This window comes from Arachis stenosperma, chromosome 4, assembly GCF_014773155.1.
Source record: "Arachis stenosperma cultivar V10309 chromosome 4, arast.V10309.gnm1.PFL2, whole genome shotgun sequence".
Taxonomy (NCBI): Eukaryota; Viridiplantae; Streptophyta; class Magnoliopsida; order Fabales; family Fabaceae; genus Arachis; species Arachis stenosperma.
This window is the reverse complement of record NC_080380.1, coordinates 124,113,019-124,130,028: the sequence shown is the minus strand read 5'-3', so window position 1 is coordinate 124,130,028 and position 17,010 is coordinate 124,113,019. Positions and strand designations below refer to the sequence as shown.

The 17,010-nt window shown below is 36.2% G+C and overlaps 1 pseudogene; it reads right to left on the bottom strand.

Annotated features, from left to right (window-relative positions):
• Positions 1–2,360: 2,360 nt before the first annotated feature.
• LOC130975436 (carbamoyl-phosphate synthase small chain, chloroplastic-like) lies at positions 2,361–5,652 on the bottom strand (annotated as a pseudogene).
• Positions 5,653–17,010: the final 11,358 nt, after the last annotated feature.

Below are 17,010 nucleotides of genomic sequence, written 5' to 3'. Positions count from 1 at the left end.
ATTATCACTTGATTTCTCAACATTTTTACTTGAAACATTCCTTTATAATTTGAGTGTTTTAGAAAGAGGTGTGAAATTATTTGGCAAAATATTACTTCATTTTTTATTTCTCTCATTAATACCAACTGCTAAATAAGCTTCATAATTTTAAGCAAGAACATGGATAAACAATTTTTTATTTTCTTGCTCAAATTAAAATTGTTTGAGATCAATTGACCTCTTTTAAGCCTATTCTTAAATATACAACTGATGTTAAGGCATAAAAGGATTATCACAATTGAATAAGTCTGAGACAGTTTCTCATGACACTATGAGCCAGGTAGAGCTTCTCTTCTTCGTCAAAAAATCCCATATCATTATCTATTATTCGTCAAATCTAAATTAAAAGTAAAAAAAAAGGAAAAAGACAAATAGGTCCCTGACTTTTCAAATTTTTGACAAATACATCCCTGACAAAATTTAAATACAAAAAAATCTCTGACTTTAACAAATGGAGGACAATTTAATTCTTCCATCTATTTTTCTCTCATACATGAAACGGAACTGGCTGACGTGATTGAAACGGTGTCCAAGTATCCGTTACAGTGCCACGCTGGAAGAGGAATAAAGTTCTAAGGACAAATAGGTCCTTACTGATGAAAACAACGTCATTTTCATAAGATAACTCTAATGAGATCTAAACTGGGTTTCCTGAAGTAACATACGCAGCAGTTGTTCATATTTGTTCATGGTGGTGTTGCTTATATTGATGGCCAGTTATGGAAGCTCATCAATCACGAGACAATGCGGAGATGGTGGCAGACGACAGGAAGGCTCGATTGTAAATGCACCTCCATGTTCAGTTCAAGCTGGGGATGAGAAAGATTGCATCGCTCCAAAATGCTTCTGCGGGATGTATGCGATATTTTACATGTCAAAGACAAATACCAACCCTATTTTTCGGATGCCCATTCTTCAAGGTAAGCTCACAAATTTTCATGTATATGGATGAAGTTGAGAGTTTTTTTTTACCAACATATTTTCATACTATCTGAATTGATTTAGGTGAAACAACCATATTACAAATTCTTTGTGTGGGTTGATGACCATATTAAAAGAATTAGGTGCATGGAGCCAACAAAGAAATTGGGTAACAATCAGAGCTTAAATGTTGAAGAACATTTTGGAAAGAAAAAATTGGAGAACAGAATGGATGATCTAGAGCAAAAAATAATTTACCTAGAGAACAAAAAAAGTAGTAACTTCTGGGTCATAGTCCTAGGCTTGATTGTTGTAGTTGTTGGTCTTTGTTTATTTAAGGTATGAAAAATAATAAAAAAATGTGGATTGTAATAAATTATATCTGTTAACTATTTTGGTTAATATAAATGAAAGAAAGAAGATTTGAATTATCCATATCTTGTTGGCTTGAAATAGATATAGAATGCGTGTAAGTTAATGTTTATTTTCAAGAGATGAACCTAAGCCAGAAACAAGCCATATATAATTCATTCAATCAACAATAATTCATTCATTCAACCTAAACCATAACATAGGAATATTGTCATACCATAACATAATAACATCTAGGATAAGAAAATGTAGCAAGTATATCAACCCTCGGATTCCAAAATACTAATTCAAAAGCAACTAAATTGGCTAAAAGAAAGTTTGTCAATATGTATTACAACCAAATATTGCAGCAAAAAACTAATTTTTGTTTCTAAAATAAGTTAGCAACAAGCACGTCACTTTTTCTGGTTCTTGAAGCCTGGATTTGGTATAAACTTGAATATTCCTGTTGTGGCACAACTTGTTGCTGCCAGTGTCTCCTTTGATACTCCTCCACTCGATGTTGTTGTCACACTTGGTGAAGTTGGTGGAGCAAATTGAGTCTAAGTTGTAGTTGGTGCAGGTGGCCTTTTGATTGGTTGCTTTGGCCTAAATTTAGCTGGTGCTTTGGAATGAGTATGTTTTGTTGTCTTGATTGGTGCCTGGCTGAATGATATTGCATATGCTGGAGTTGTTTCTGTTGGTACAGCTGGTTCTGCTAGAGTTGCTGATAGGCATGGTAAGACTTGATTTGGGACAATTGGAGTGTCGTGTGCTTGTTTAGCTGGAGCTGCCTATTGTGTATTCTAGTCAGCCTACAACATTTATAATGAAGACACATAACTCCTTTAACTTTTCTATTGAAGACACATAAATCCTTTAAGTTTTTTATTGAAGACACATAAATCCTTCATCATTCATAACGAAGACAACTAAATCCTCACGTGCTTTGTTACCTCGTAGCCGTCATCAGATGATGATGTCATCAGATTATCACAGATGTCATCTAGTTCTATGCACTCAATATTCCCAGTTCTTGCATTTCTGCCTCATGTTTCTTCTACATACTCAGGTTCATTAACAACATGATCAAAGTAAACATAGAACTCATCTTTTTCTTCATTCCTAATCAAATTGTCACACAATTCACGAATCCCATTATCCCCTGTTAAACGATGAAACCCAGATTCTATATCACTGGCCGTATTGTCAAACCAGTATATTGCCTTGTAGCCAGGATATCCTAAACCCTCATACAACTTTACTAAATCACCAAAGTTGATAAAATCTATGTCCATCTCTCAAAATTTTTCTACTTTTTCATTTACATAAACAAGTCCCCCATCACCATTCCTCACAAACTTTCCTCCATGGTAAAAAACAGGAGTTACATATCTATCAGTCATCTATAATTTTCAAACAAAAACAAAATCAACCCACAATGCATAGAACCCTAAGAAACTTTAAAATGAGGACACAATAACTTTTTCAAATAGACTGAAACAGAAAGCAACCATAGCATAATGCATTTGCATGCATCACACCATACACTAAATGGAACCCTAATGCGAATGTGATCATGAAGGTTGTGGACTTGCTTACCTTGATTGATGACTGAACTTCTTCAGCATACGAACTAAGCCTCTCCTACTTCACCTTCTTTGATGACGCTTCAGTTTCGTTTCAGAGGGAAGGAAGCTTTGGCTTGATGAAGGGGTTAAGGTAGTATATGGTAATTTTTGTGTTGCCAAAGGTTTTTAATAAAAATGGGCTATCTTATGAAAATGACGTCGTTTTCATCAGTAAGGACCTATTTGTCCTTAGAACTTTATTCCTCTTCTAGCGTGGCACCGTAACGGACACCTGGACAGCGTTTCAATCACGTCAGCCAATTCCCTTTCGTATATGAGAGGAAAATAGATGGAAGGATTAAATTGTCCTCCGTTTGTTAAAGTCATGGGCTTTTTTGTATTTAAATTTTGTCAGAGATATATTTGTCAAAAATTTGAAAAGTTAGGGACCTATTTGTCTTTTTTCCAAAAAAAAAATAATAAAACTGCTAGTCTCGTATCGTAATCCAAATCATGGGGCCTTGGGAATGCTTCCAGGTGGTACTGGAGAGACATTATTCTTTGAGTAAGGAAGACCAACACAGCTTCCATCATTGAGGTTAACATGAGTAACCTCCATTCCTTCTGGCAATGTGGCAGGGTCAACCGCATAATTGTGATTCTGCCAGTTTATAAAGCAATTTATGATTATACATACAATAACAATTAACCATTTGTATACGACAAAGACATAGACTAAGTTCCTAAAGCAGATTTACAAACTAAAAAAGGTTTTTTCATTCACACTGTTAGGGGTGTTTGCGGTGCGGTTTGGATCAGTTTTGAGTCAAAAACTCATCCGATCCGATCCGCTCCAATTTCAAGCGGTTTGAATTGGATTGGATTTGCGGTTTTATAAATTGAAAAAATTAAATACATATAACAAGTCTCAATATCAAATTTTAAATAATCAACAATGACATAACAAGTTTCAACAATATCTTAAAAAGATAACGATAACATAACAATAGAAATAAAATTATAGGTTAGTTAAAATAAATAAATGAATAACATTCTAAACATAAAATATTTATTAAATAATAATAATACATGAGTAATATAAAAATGTATAAAAATTTGAATATGTTATAAGCATAATTGTAAATGTAATAAAAAATAATAATATTATAATACATTGTGCGGTTTGGATTGGATTGGATCGGTTATGAAAAGCATATCCAAAATCTGATCCGATCTAGCGGTTTGCAAAAAATAGAATCCAATCAAATCCGAATTAGTGTGGTTTTAATCGATTTTTTGTTTGAATTGGATTGAATTAACGGTTTAATTTGGATCGGTTTGGATTTGAACACCCCTACAAAAACTGCCACTGCTATAGTGTAAACGTAAGGTGAAAACTCGCATGCAAAGTTGTTTTCATGAGATGTTGATATTTGAAAAATTATTCAATTGTAATTTAGCTAAACATTAAATCTTTTGACAATTTTCAACTATCAACTTCATATGAAGACTCGTAAGATTTCATTGTGTCTCGTTTACTTTCATTTTTAAGATGAAAGCAAGGGAGTGCCAACATTCCATATGAATTATATAGCGTAAAATCAATCTATTCAGATACATTCATTGCACATACTTAAGCAAGAGAGTAGTCTAAGAGCCACATACTTGAGCACTAATCTCAACATGCGTTGTTCAAAGATTACGAACTGGATTATTTTCTCCATGATGACCAAATTTCATCTTAAAGGTTTTGCCTCCTATAGCTTGGCCAAGCAGTTGATGGCCCATGCAAACTTCAAAGACAAGCACCTTCCCTATAATATCCCTTACTGTCTCGATAGCATAAGGAACATCAGAAGGGTCTCTAGGGCCATTGATGAAAAATACCATATTTGGCTTCATCTTCAAAGTTTCTGATGCTGGCCATGTACATAGTACAACAATGATTTTGCATCCATAACATGCGAGGCTTCTGAGTATATTTTGCTTTATTCCAAAATCATAAGCAACAACCTATAATGCATAAACTAGAATGAAGGGCATATTAAATTACCAATATTATACAAAAAAGAAGGATGTAATAGTAATACCAGTAGTTTTTGCTCTATTTTATCAACCCATTCATGTGGAGTTTTGCATGATACTCTGCTTATAAGATCAATACCTAAAAATATGAAAAAGCATCTATGATCCATGTAGTTTCATACAACAACAAAAATAAAGCCTTTTCTCATTAAGTGGGGTCTGCTATATGGATCAAACGACACCACTAAGTCCTATCATATATCATGTTTGAAGAATATCAGAAAAATTTAATGTTCGTATGCTTTCCAACAATGTCCCAAAATTGAGACATCTTAAGTAGTTCTTCATCAGTTTTGGAATTGTCAGTGCTCAAGACATTAATAAGGCTGTCATCTTCCCATAATCTACGGGTGATTGCACATGTATCAACACCATCTGTTGCACACCAAACAACGTTAAAACCAAAACAACAAATTTTACATAATAGACTTTCTCAAAAAACTATTAAAAAATATTTATGAATTTTCATGATATTTCTTTTTTCTAAGTAGTCACCTAGAATTTTTGTACATCTCTAATTTGAGGTGTTGAATTAGTTATTGTAAGAAGAGAGAGTTAGTTGACTGAAAAATAAAGCTAAATTGAGGAAAAGCAATTTCAGAAAATGTCAACAAAATCCGATACTCAAGATTCTAATTACTAGACCCGCAAAAAAGCATTGTCTTGATTCTTCATCATCTGGCATGGGAGTATAAACATGTAATTCATAATTGATTTCACAATAATAACAACAACAAAGTCTTATCCCATTGGGTCGGATTAGCTATCATAATTGACTTCATAGAATAAAAATAATTCAAGAGATGATATGAATACTCACCAAAATTTATACTAGTATTACCGATAACTAGGATCAATTAGAATTTCTAGATACCTGCAAAGCACATACATAACAAGGTAAACAACCACACATGCACATACTCAGATTGAAGTCATGCCAATAAGAAGACTGTGGATCTTAAATATTTATAGTTCATCTCACCCAATTAATCATGTATTGAAAACTACTTTGCCAACTTGAATTCCTGTAGCTCCAAATGACTTTGCTTTTCAGATTGATCCATCTTTCAATTTCTTTAAGGTCTAGTTAATAACCACTTCAAACATAAACTTACAAAAGCTAAACAAAACATCTTTATATATTTGGCTAGCTGGAAGCATAACAGCTTAAGAAGTTAATAATAAAAAGGATAAAAGCATGAAAAGAGCAAGTTTTTAAATATTATCTAGAAATAACAAGAAAAGCTCAAGGCTCCATTAGTTAAAATTCAAGAATTTGTTTAATACAGAATAAAAATGATTAATGTAACGTTTAAATAAAATTGCTTTAACAGATTTTTGAGGTGCCTATAAAGAAAAAGGAAACGGAAGTGATTGCCATGGAACATCGCGAACTTTGGAAATGGGCAATTTGAAACCAAAACGTTTGGAAAGGTCACTCACAGTGACAGAGGAAGCCCTTCGTGGCGCTTTGCCGTACTCAGTTCCTTGTCGCATCGCCATCCTCCATTCTCGTCGGTTCGCCGTCCTTCTTTCAGCGAATCAACGTCCTCTACTTTATTGTTCAGGACTTCAAGTAATATTTTTTATGAAGATCATTTGAATTTTGTGAAGATCATTTACTCTGTGAATTGTGAATAATTGTTTTTGGCAATTTCTAAACTAATTGAATTGTGAATTGTGAATAATTGTGAATTGGTTGTAGATATAAACTAATAATTATTTTTTACAGTTTCTAAGTCAAGGCTAGTACCACCAGAGTATATAAAACTCAGAAGTATGAAATCTAAAACAGTGTAGCATTTTATATTTTAGTTTTCTGTAATCTTACTTGTTTAGTTGTTGTGTGATGTTGCTGTTATTGTTTCTGTCTAAAATAATTAGATACCATGAATTATACTTGTTCACTTTTCTTTGGTCCTGTTCAGTTGTGGTGAGATCCTCCTGTTATGGTTTATTTTGTTATTTTAGAAAATTTTGTTTAAAAATATTTTAAGATTAAATAAATTTAAAAGTGTAAACAAGGGATTTATTGAATTTTTTTACATTGAAATATGCTTTTAAATAAAGTTTCTGTTTTGCGGATATATCTAATATATAGAAAAGTGCGGATCGGATTGGTTCCGACCTTTAAAAATGCAAAAATTATATCCAATTCGATCTGATGAGAATTGTGCGGATTGGTATGTCAGTGTTATTATTGTACACCAGAATTTTTTTATTTATTATTAAAAAAATATAAATCCAATCCAATCCAATCCAAATGGTTTATAATTGGTTCGGATTGGATCGAATTATCTTAAAACTTCCAATCCAAATCACATCGTATATAAAATCAGTGTTCGAATCGAAATTTTTTTTGTCTCAATACTGATTCAAACTGCATTACAAATAACCCTATTTCTAATACGATTTCAACTACGAAACAGAAAACAAAACGGTTTAAATAGCAAAAGATTCAAGACAAGTCAGGAATTTTATTAGATTGATATAATTCATAAACAAAACGGTTTAAATAGCAAAAAGATTCAAGACAAGTCAGTTTTTTTACCCACCGGATGTATCAACTACTTCTTGAAACAGAAATAACAGAGTAAGAAAATAAAAGAATACCAAAATGTAATAAAATAGAGAAATTCTGAAGCAATAAAGATACTGAAGTTGAATCTAAACAATTTATTTGTCTCTGATAAATGGAACACCAAAATTAATAGTTTCCTAGGAAACATATCATGTGATCAAAGTGTGGCTATTAGTGTTTGAAAAAAGCAACTTAGAAAATGCGCCTTGGATGAATGAAAAGAAATACATGCAAGAAGGAAATCCTTGGAAAAGAAACTGAACGAAAAGAAGTTTGTAATTGAAGAAAAAGAATGGGTGTGTTTGGTTTAGTATTTAAAATATTAAATACATGTTTAATTTTTTAAAAAGTTTTATTTTTTTGTTTGTTTTTTAAAATATAAATGTGATTTTACTCTCTAATTTATGTTTATCTAAAATTAAAAATGTACTTTTATTTTTTTAATTAGATTGAAATTTATTTTTTATCTATTAATTTTATTTTTCATTGTTATGAATTTTGTTACTTTTTTATCATAATTTTTTTCTAATGGCATGCATATTATTATTTTTTATTTATATGAGTTTTTTATTACTATTGTTATATTTTTGTATAGAATATTTTTTTTGTTTTTTATTATGATTTTATTAGAATAATAAATAGTACTGAGAATACTAGAAAAAAAATATTATAATTTATTTTAGAGTAAACTACCATTTCTACCCACAAAAATCGAAAACGCTGACAGATCTATCCATAAAAAAATTACCATTTGTACCCATAAAACATGGGTTTCATAAAACAAAATTATCCAAACACTAAAAAATCACATAAAAATCCCAGATTACCTTCATCATCATTGTTTTTAACTTTTCATTGAACTCAGAATAGAGTGCTACCACCTAATGCCTCTGCAACAAATCAATTGCCAAACTCAAACAGGCCACATAGAAAATTGAACGAATTGAGCAATCCTCACCTAAGCCAAACTCTAAGAGGCATGGGTGAGCTTGTTCTGTTTTAGCTCTGTTTCGGTGAGAGAGACGCTTGCTACGGCAGTTGTTCTGAAGGTTTAGCGACTGAGAAGCTGATGATGGTGGTGACGTCACCGGCAGCCCGTTGCAGTAGAAGAGAGAGTGAGAACAAGGGTTGACTTAGGGTTCGGTGGAGGAGGTACGAGACTAGTGAGTGGCTCACTGGCAGTGGTCTGGACCGAGAGAAAGAACGACTGGGACGGTGAGGGTGGCTCGGGTTCATCGCAAATGTGAAGACGACAGTGGTTCGCGGCGGTTCTAGCGGATGGAAGTGCGGACGGCGATAATGGCAGGGTTGTGATGGTGGTTTGGAGGTCTCTGGTTCTCGAAGAGGAAAGAAGAAGGGGAAGAAGAGGAGAATGAGAAGTGAATTAGGGTTCGGTGGTTTAAAACAGATGGCAAAAGAGACAAAGAGAGAAAGAGAGCTCGTCGTGGCTTTGGTTTACAAAGGGGACCAAGATGGTGGTGGTTGGCGCGGTGGCCCATCGGCGGCACTGGTTCGGTGATAAAGAGAAGGTAGCCACGGTATGTGAGGGTAGTCGACAGTGAAGAGAGGAGAGACGGGGCACTGTGGCTCTAGGGTTGCTGGTAGCAGAGAAGCAGGGGCTGGTACGAAGATCCTCTGGTCGGCGAGGGCGAGACATGGAAGGAGAGAAGGAGGGGTGGCAACAGAAGGAGGACGGCAGCGATGGTCGCTGACGTTGGAAGCTGAAGGAACAGAAACAGAGGCTGCGACATTGTCACGGAGGAGGAGAGGTGGCTCGCAACTGAAAAGATTGCTGCTAGAAATTTTTGAAAATCAATAGATTAGTGGTGAGAGATAGAGGATGGGGTTAGTGGTGGTGGTGGTGGTAAGGTGATGAGTAGATAGGGATAATGGAGTGGTTAGTGGGAAGGAAAAAGATGATGCGGATGATAATAAGGATAATTTGGAGTTTTTATGTGATTTTTTAGAGTTTGGATAATTTTATTGTATGGAACTCATGTTTTATGGATACAAATGGTAATTTTTTTTATGGATAGATCTGTCAGCGTTTTCAACTTTCATGGGTAGAAATGGAAGTTTACTCTTTATTTTTATATAAAAATGGTCAAAATACACATAGTTAACACCAACTTATTTTTAATCAAAATTAATTTTATAAACTTTTATTAATTTTATATAAACTTTTGTTTATAAATTTTAATCCAAACACACAATAAAAAACGAGAGTGATAGACGAGATGAATATGGTTGAGTTTGGAATTCAAGTAAGATTCAACTTGTTCCTTTGTCACTCCCATATCAGACGCTCAACAATTTCCTTTCCCCATTTTCGGTTTTTTATATGGGGAGTATGTGTCAAATTCACGCATTTTCATTTTGCGTTATTCACATGTAGATAACATGACCAGTAAATGCCAAATTAGTCTCCGGACTTTGCTCAAGAGATGTACATAAAAATAGTAGATGGATCCAAGCTCTGGTAAGTAAAAGTGGTGGACGAAATTGTGATCAAAATTCTTGTATCATTTGTGATCAATGTTCTAATTATGGCACTGGTTGAATTCACAACTCCGTTCAACTAACCAGCAAGTGTACTGGGTCGTCCAAGTAATAACCTTACGTGAGTAAGGGTCGAATCCACAGAGATTGTTGGTATGAAGCAAGCTATGGTCACCTTGTAAATCTCAGTTAGGGAGATTAAAGAGTAATTGTGATTATCATTAAATAAAAAGGAATAATAAAAGGGATAGAAATACTTATGTAGATTCATTGGTAGGAATTTCAGATAAGCGGAATGGAGGTGCTGTAGAGCTCACGGACGCCTGCTCTCCTATTGCTTCTACTCAGTCCTTCTTACTCCTTTCCATGGCAAGCTTTGTATAGGGGTTCACCATCAGCTGTGGCTACTTTCTTCCTCTCGGGGAAATATCCTATGCGGTTGTCACTCGCACAGCTAACCAGTCTGGAGGCATCACCCATGGTTGATAGCTACATCCCATCCTCGCAGTGAAAGCTAATGCTCACGCACTCTGTCACAGTACGGCCAATCACCGGTTGGTTCCCTCCCCTACTGGGATAGAATCCATTGATTCTTTTGCGTTGTCACTACGCCCAGCAGGTTACAAGTTTGAAGCACGTCACAGTCATTCATTACCGGAATCCTACTCGGACACCACAGACAAGGTAGACTTTCCGGATTCCCAGGATCCTACTCGGAACACCACAGACAAGGTTGGACTTTCCGGATCCTCATAAATGCCGCCATCCATCTAGCTTATACCACGAAGATTCTGTTGGGGAATCTAAGAGATACACATTCAAGCTTGTGTTGCATATAGAACGGAAGTGGTTGTCAATCACGCGCGTTCATCAGTGAGAATGATGATGAGGGTTATTTAACTCATCACATTCATCATGTTCTTGGGTACGAATGAATATCTTGGAATAAGAATAAGATAGAGACCGAATAAAAGAAAATAGAACTTCATTGATACTTGAGGTACAGCAGAGCTCCACACCCTTAATCTATGGTGTGCAGAAACTCCACCGTTGAAAATACATAAGTGAAAGAGGTTCAGGCATGGCCGAATGGCCAGCCCTCTCCATGATCAAGTGACCGAATGAATAAAGAGTTTAAAGTGGTCAAAAGATGTCTAATACAATAGATAAATGTCCTATATATACTAGACTAGCTCCTAGGGTTTACATGAGTAAGTAATTGATGCATAAATTCACTTCCGGGGCCCACTTGGTGTGTGTTTGGGCTGAGCTTGATCAATCCACGAGCTAAGGCATTTCTTGGCGTTGAACTTTGAGTTATGACGTGTTTTGGTCGTTCAACTCCGGATCATGACGTTTTTCTGGCGTTTAACTCCAGACAGCAGCATGAACTTGGCGTTTAACGCCAAGTTACGTCGTCAATCTTCGAATAAAGTATGGACTATTATATATTGCTGGAAAGCCCTGGATGTCTAATTTCCAACGCCGTTGAGAGCGCGCCATTTGGAGTTCTGTAGCTCCAGAAAATCCATTTCGAGTGCAGGGAGGTCAGAATCCAACAGCATCAGCAGTCCTTTTGTCAGCCTTTTTCAGAGTTTTGCTCAAATCCCTCAATTTCAGTCAGAATTTACCTGAAATCACAGAAAAACACACAAACTCATAGTAAAGTCCAGAAATGTGAATTTAACATAAAAACTAATAAAAACATCCATAAAAGTAGCTCAAACTTACTGAAAACTATATAAAAACAATGCCAAAAAGCGTATAAATTATCCGCTCATCACAACACCAAACTTAAATTGTTGCTTGTCCCCAAGCAACTGAAAATCAAATAGGATAAAAAGAAGAGAATATACTATAAAGTCCAAAATATCAATGAATATTAATTATAATTAGATGAGCGGGACTTGTAGCTTTTTGCTTCTGAACAGTTTTGGCATCTCACTTTTTCCTTTGAAGTTTATGAATGGTTGGCTTCTCTAGGAACTTAGAATTTCGGATAGTGTTACTGACTTTCTTAGTTGAGCATGTTGATTCTTGAACACAGCTACTTATGAGTCTTGGCCGTGGCCCTAAGCACTTTGTTTTCCAGTATTACCACCGGATACATAAATGCCACAGACACATAACTGGGTGAACCTTTTTAGATTGTGACTCAGCTTTGCTAGAGTCCCCAGTTAGTGGTGTCCAGAGCTCTTAAGCACACTCTTTTGCTTTGGATCACGACTTTAACCACTCAGTCTCAAGCTTTTCACTTGGACCTTCATGACACAAGCACATGGTTAGGGACAGCTTGATTTAGCCGCTTAGGCCTGGATTTAATTTCCTTGGGCCCTCCTATCCATTGATGCTCAAAGCCTTGGATCCTTTTTACCCTTGCCTTTTGGTTTTAAGGGCTATTGGCTTTTTCTACTGCTCCTTCTTTTTTTTTTCTATTTTTTTTCGCCATTTTTTTTCTTCTTTTTTTTTTCGCAAGCTTTCTTTTTCACTGCTTTTTCTTGCTTCAAGAATCAATTTCATGATTTTTCAGATCCTCAATAACATTTCTCTTTGTTCATCATTCTTTCAAGAGCCAACAATTTTAACATTCATAAACAACAAGATCCAAAGACATATGCACTGTTCAATCATTCATTCAGAAAGCAAAAATATTGTCACCACATCAGAATAATTAAACTAAATTCAAGAGCTATTTTCGAAATTTATGTACTTCTTGTTCTTTTGAATTAAAACATTTTTCTTTTAAGAGAGGTGAAGGATTAATGGATTTTATTCATAGCTTTAAGGCATGGTTACATACTAATGATCATGAAATAAAGACACAAAACATAGATAAACACAATATTAAAAACTGAAAACAGAAAGAAATAAAGAACAAGGAATGAATTCACCTGAGTGAAGGTGGCGCCTTTTTGAAGGTCCAATGGTGCTTTTTGAGCTCCTTTATGTCTCTTCCTTGCCTTTGTTGCTCCTCCCTCATTGCTTTTTGCTCTTCTCTTATTTCTTGGAGAATGATGGAGTGCTCATGATGTTCCACCCTTAGTTGCTTCCAATATTTGTGTGGAGGATAACTTATCCCCTGAGGTATCTCAGGGATCTCTTGATTTGCAGCCACATGTTCTACCACTGAGCTATGACGGCTTATATTTTTAGTCTTTCCATCTCCCATAACTCAGAGGTGGAAGCTTTTGTCTTCCCTTTGAGGTTTCTCTGGCCTTAGGTGCCATTAATGGTAATGGAAAAGCAAAAAAAAGCTATGCTTTTACCACACCAAACTTAAAATATTGCTCGCCCTCGAGCAAGAGAAGAAGAAAGAAGAGAAGAAGAAGAAGAAGAAAAATGGAGGTGAGTGAGGGGAGAAGGATTCGGCTATATGGGTGGGATTGGGTGGGAAAGAATTTTGAATTTTGAAGGTGAGTGGGGTTTATGGGAAAGGGTGAGTGGTGAATGAAAAACAGAAGGGATGACCATGAATGGGGAGAGAGAGAGAGGGCGAGGTAGGTGGGGATCCTGTGAGGTTCACAGATCCTGAGGTGATCCTGTGGGGGTCCACAGATCCTGAGGTGTCAAGGAATTCCATCCTTGCACCAAATAGGCATGTAAAATGCCTTCATGCATCATTCTGGCGTTCAAACGCCCATTGGTGCACGTTCTGGGCGTTCAACGCCCATGTAATGCATGTTTCTGGCGTTGAACGCCAGTTTCATGCTTGTTCCTGGCGTTCAGCGCCAGTTTGTCCTCTCTATGCACCATCCTGGCGTTTAACGCCAGGTTGTTGCTTGTTTCTGGCGTTCAGCGCCAGAATGGTGCGCTGTTCTGGCGTTGAACGCCGGCCAGATGCACCTTCTGGGCGTTGAACGCCAGCCCGTGCGTCCTCCAGGGTGAAAAAATTTTTTTTTTCTGTTTTTGACTCTGTTTTTAATTTTTTTGATTTTTTCGTGACTCCTCATGATCATGTACCTAATTAAACACAAAAATAACAATGAAACAAAGTAAAATAAAATTAGATAAATAAAATTGGGTTGCCTCCCAACAAGCGCTTCTTTAATGTCAGTAGCTTGACAATGGCTCTCATGGAACCACAAGGTGATCAGGTCAACTTAAGTGTGATATTCCCAACACCAAACTTAGAGTTTGGATATGGGGTTTGAACACCAAACTTAGAGTTTGGTTGTGGCCTCACAACACCAAACTTAGAGTTTGACTGTGTGGGCTCTTCTTGACTCTGAGCTGAGAGAAGCTCTTCATGCTTACTCTCTTTTGTCACAGAGGGATGGCCATGTGCCTGAAACACAAGGTAGTCCCCATTCAATTGAAGGACTAACTCACCTCTGTTGACATCTATCACAGCTCCTGCTGTGGCTAGGAAAGGTCTTCCTAGGATGATGCATTCATCATCTTCCTTCCTAGTGTCTAGGATTATGAAATCAGTGGGGATGTAAAGGCCTTCAACCCTTACTAGCACGTCCTCCACTACTCCATAAGCTTGTCTTATGGACTTGTCTGCCAATTGTAATGAGAACAAGGCAGGTTGTACCTCAATAATTCCTAGCTTCTCTATTACAGAGAGTGGCATAAGATTTATTCCTGACCCAAGATCACATAGAGCTTTTTCAAAGCTCATGGTGCCAATGGTGCAAGGTATTAAGAATTTGCCAGGATCTTGTTTCTTTTGAGGTAGAGTCTTCTGAATCCAAGTATCTAGTTCACTAATGAGCAAGGGAGGTTCACTTTCCCAAGTCTCATTACCAAACAGCTTGGCATTCAGCTTCATGATAGCTCCTAAGTATTGAGCAACTTGCTCTCCAGTCACATCTTCATTCTCTTCAGAGGATGAATATTCTTCAGAGCTCATGAATGGCAGAAGGAGATTTAAAGGAATCTCTATGGTCTCTAGATGAGCCTCAGATTCCTCAGGATCCTTAATAGGAAACTCCTTCTTGCTTGAGGAACGTTCCAGGAGGTCTTCCTCCCTAGGATTTTCGTCTTCCTTCTCCCTTGTGCATTCGGCCACTTTGATTAAATCAATGGCCTTGCACTCTCCTTTTGGATTCTCTTCTGTATTGCTTGGGAGAGTACTGGGAGGAGTTTCAATAACTTTCTTACTCAGCTGGCCCACTTGTGCCTCCAAATTTCTAATGGAGGATCTTGTTTCATTCATGAAACTGAAAGTGGCTTTTGACAGATCAGAGACTATATTGGCTAAATTAGAAGTGTTTTGTTCAGAACTCTCTGTCTGTTGCTGAGAAGATGATGGATATGGCTTACTACTGTTCAGCCTTGTGCGTCCACCATTGTTAAAACCTTGTTGAGGTTTTTGTTGATCCTTCCATGAGAAATTCGGATGATTTCTCCATGATGAGTTGTAGGTGTTTCCATAAGGTTCACCTAAGTAATTAACCTCTGCCATGGCAGGGTTCTCAGGATCATAAGCTTCTTCAGAAGCTACCTCTCTAGTACTGTTGGATACATGTTGCAATCCATTCAGATTTTGAGAGATCATGTTGACCTGTTGAGTCAACACTTTGTTCTGAGCCAATATGGCATTCAGAGCATCAATTTCAAGAACTCCTTTCTTTTGAGGTACCCCATTATTCACGGAATTCCTCTCAGAGGTGTACATGAACTGGTTGTTTGCAACCATGTCAATGAGTTCCTGAGCCTCTTCAGGCGTTTTCTTCAGGTGAATAGATCCACCTGCAGAATGATCCAATGACATTTTCGAAAATTCAAAGAGACCATAATAGAATATATCTAATATGGTCCATTCTGAAAACATGTAAGATGGACATCTCTTGGTCAGCTGCTTGTATCTTTCCCAAGCTTCATAGAGGGATTCACCATCTTTTTGTTTGAAGGTTTGAACATCCACTCTCAGCTTGCTCAGCTTTTGAGGAGGAAAGAATTTATCTAAGAATGCAGTGACAAGCTTATCCCATGAGTCCAGGCTATCTTTGGGTTGTGAATCCAACCATACTCTAGCTCTGTCTCTTACAGCAAAAGGGAAAAGCAAGAGTCTGTAGACTTCAGGATCAACTCCATTCGTCTTTACAGTCTCACAGATCTGCAAGAACTCAGTTAAAAACTGATAAGGATCTTCAGATGGAAGTCCATAAAACTTGCAGTTTTGTTGCATTAAAGCAACCAGTTGAGGCTTAAGCTCAAAGTTATTGGCTCCAATGGCAGGAATGGAGATGCTTCTTCCATCAAACTTGGACGTTGGCTTTGTGAAGTCACCAAGCATTCTCCTTGCATTATTATTATTATTTTCGGCCATCTCTTCCTCTTGTTCGAAATTTTCTAAAAGGTTGCTTCTGGATTATTGTAATTTAGCTTCTCTTAATTTTCTCTTCAGAGTCCTTTCAGGTTCTGGATCAATTTCACCAAGAGTGCCTTTATCCTTGTTCCTGCTCATATGAAAGAGAAGAAAACAAGAAAAAAAAAAGGGATCCTCTATGTCACAGTATAGAGATTCCTTTATGTTAGTAGAAAAAGAAGGGAGTAGAAGAATGAAGAAGGGGGTGACAAAGAATGTAATGTAATGAAAGAAACACAACTGTGAGGATGGCAGAGATGTGAGATGAGATATTAGGATATGAATGAAGAGAGGTAAAGAGAAGTGTTAGTAATTAAATAATTAAATAGAAGAAGAAAAGAGGAGGGAGAATTCGAAAATAATTTTTGAAAAAGTGGTTAGTGATTTTCAAAAATTAAAAATAAAATGTAATTAAAATTAAAACATGAAACAATTAATTAATTAAAAAGAATTTTTGAAAAAGAGGGAGGTATTTTCGAAAATTAGAGAGGGAAAAGTAGTTAGGTGGTTTTGAAAAAGATAAGAAACAAACAAAAAGTTAGTTAGTTGATTGAAAAAGATTTGAAATCAAAATTGAAAAAGATAAGAAGATAAAAGGTTAGATAAGATATTTTGAAATCAAATTTTGAAAAAGATAAAATTTTTGA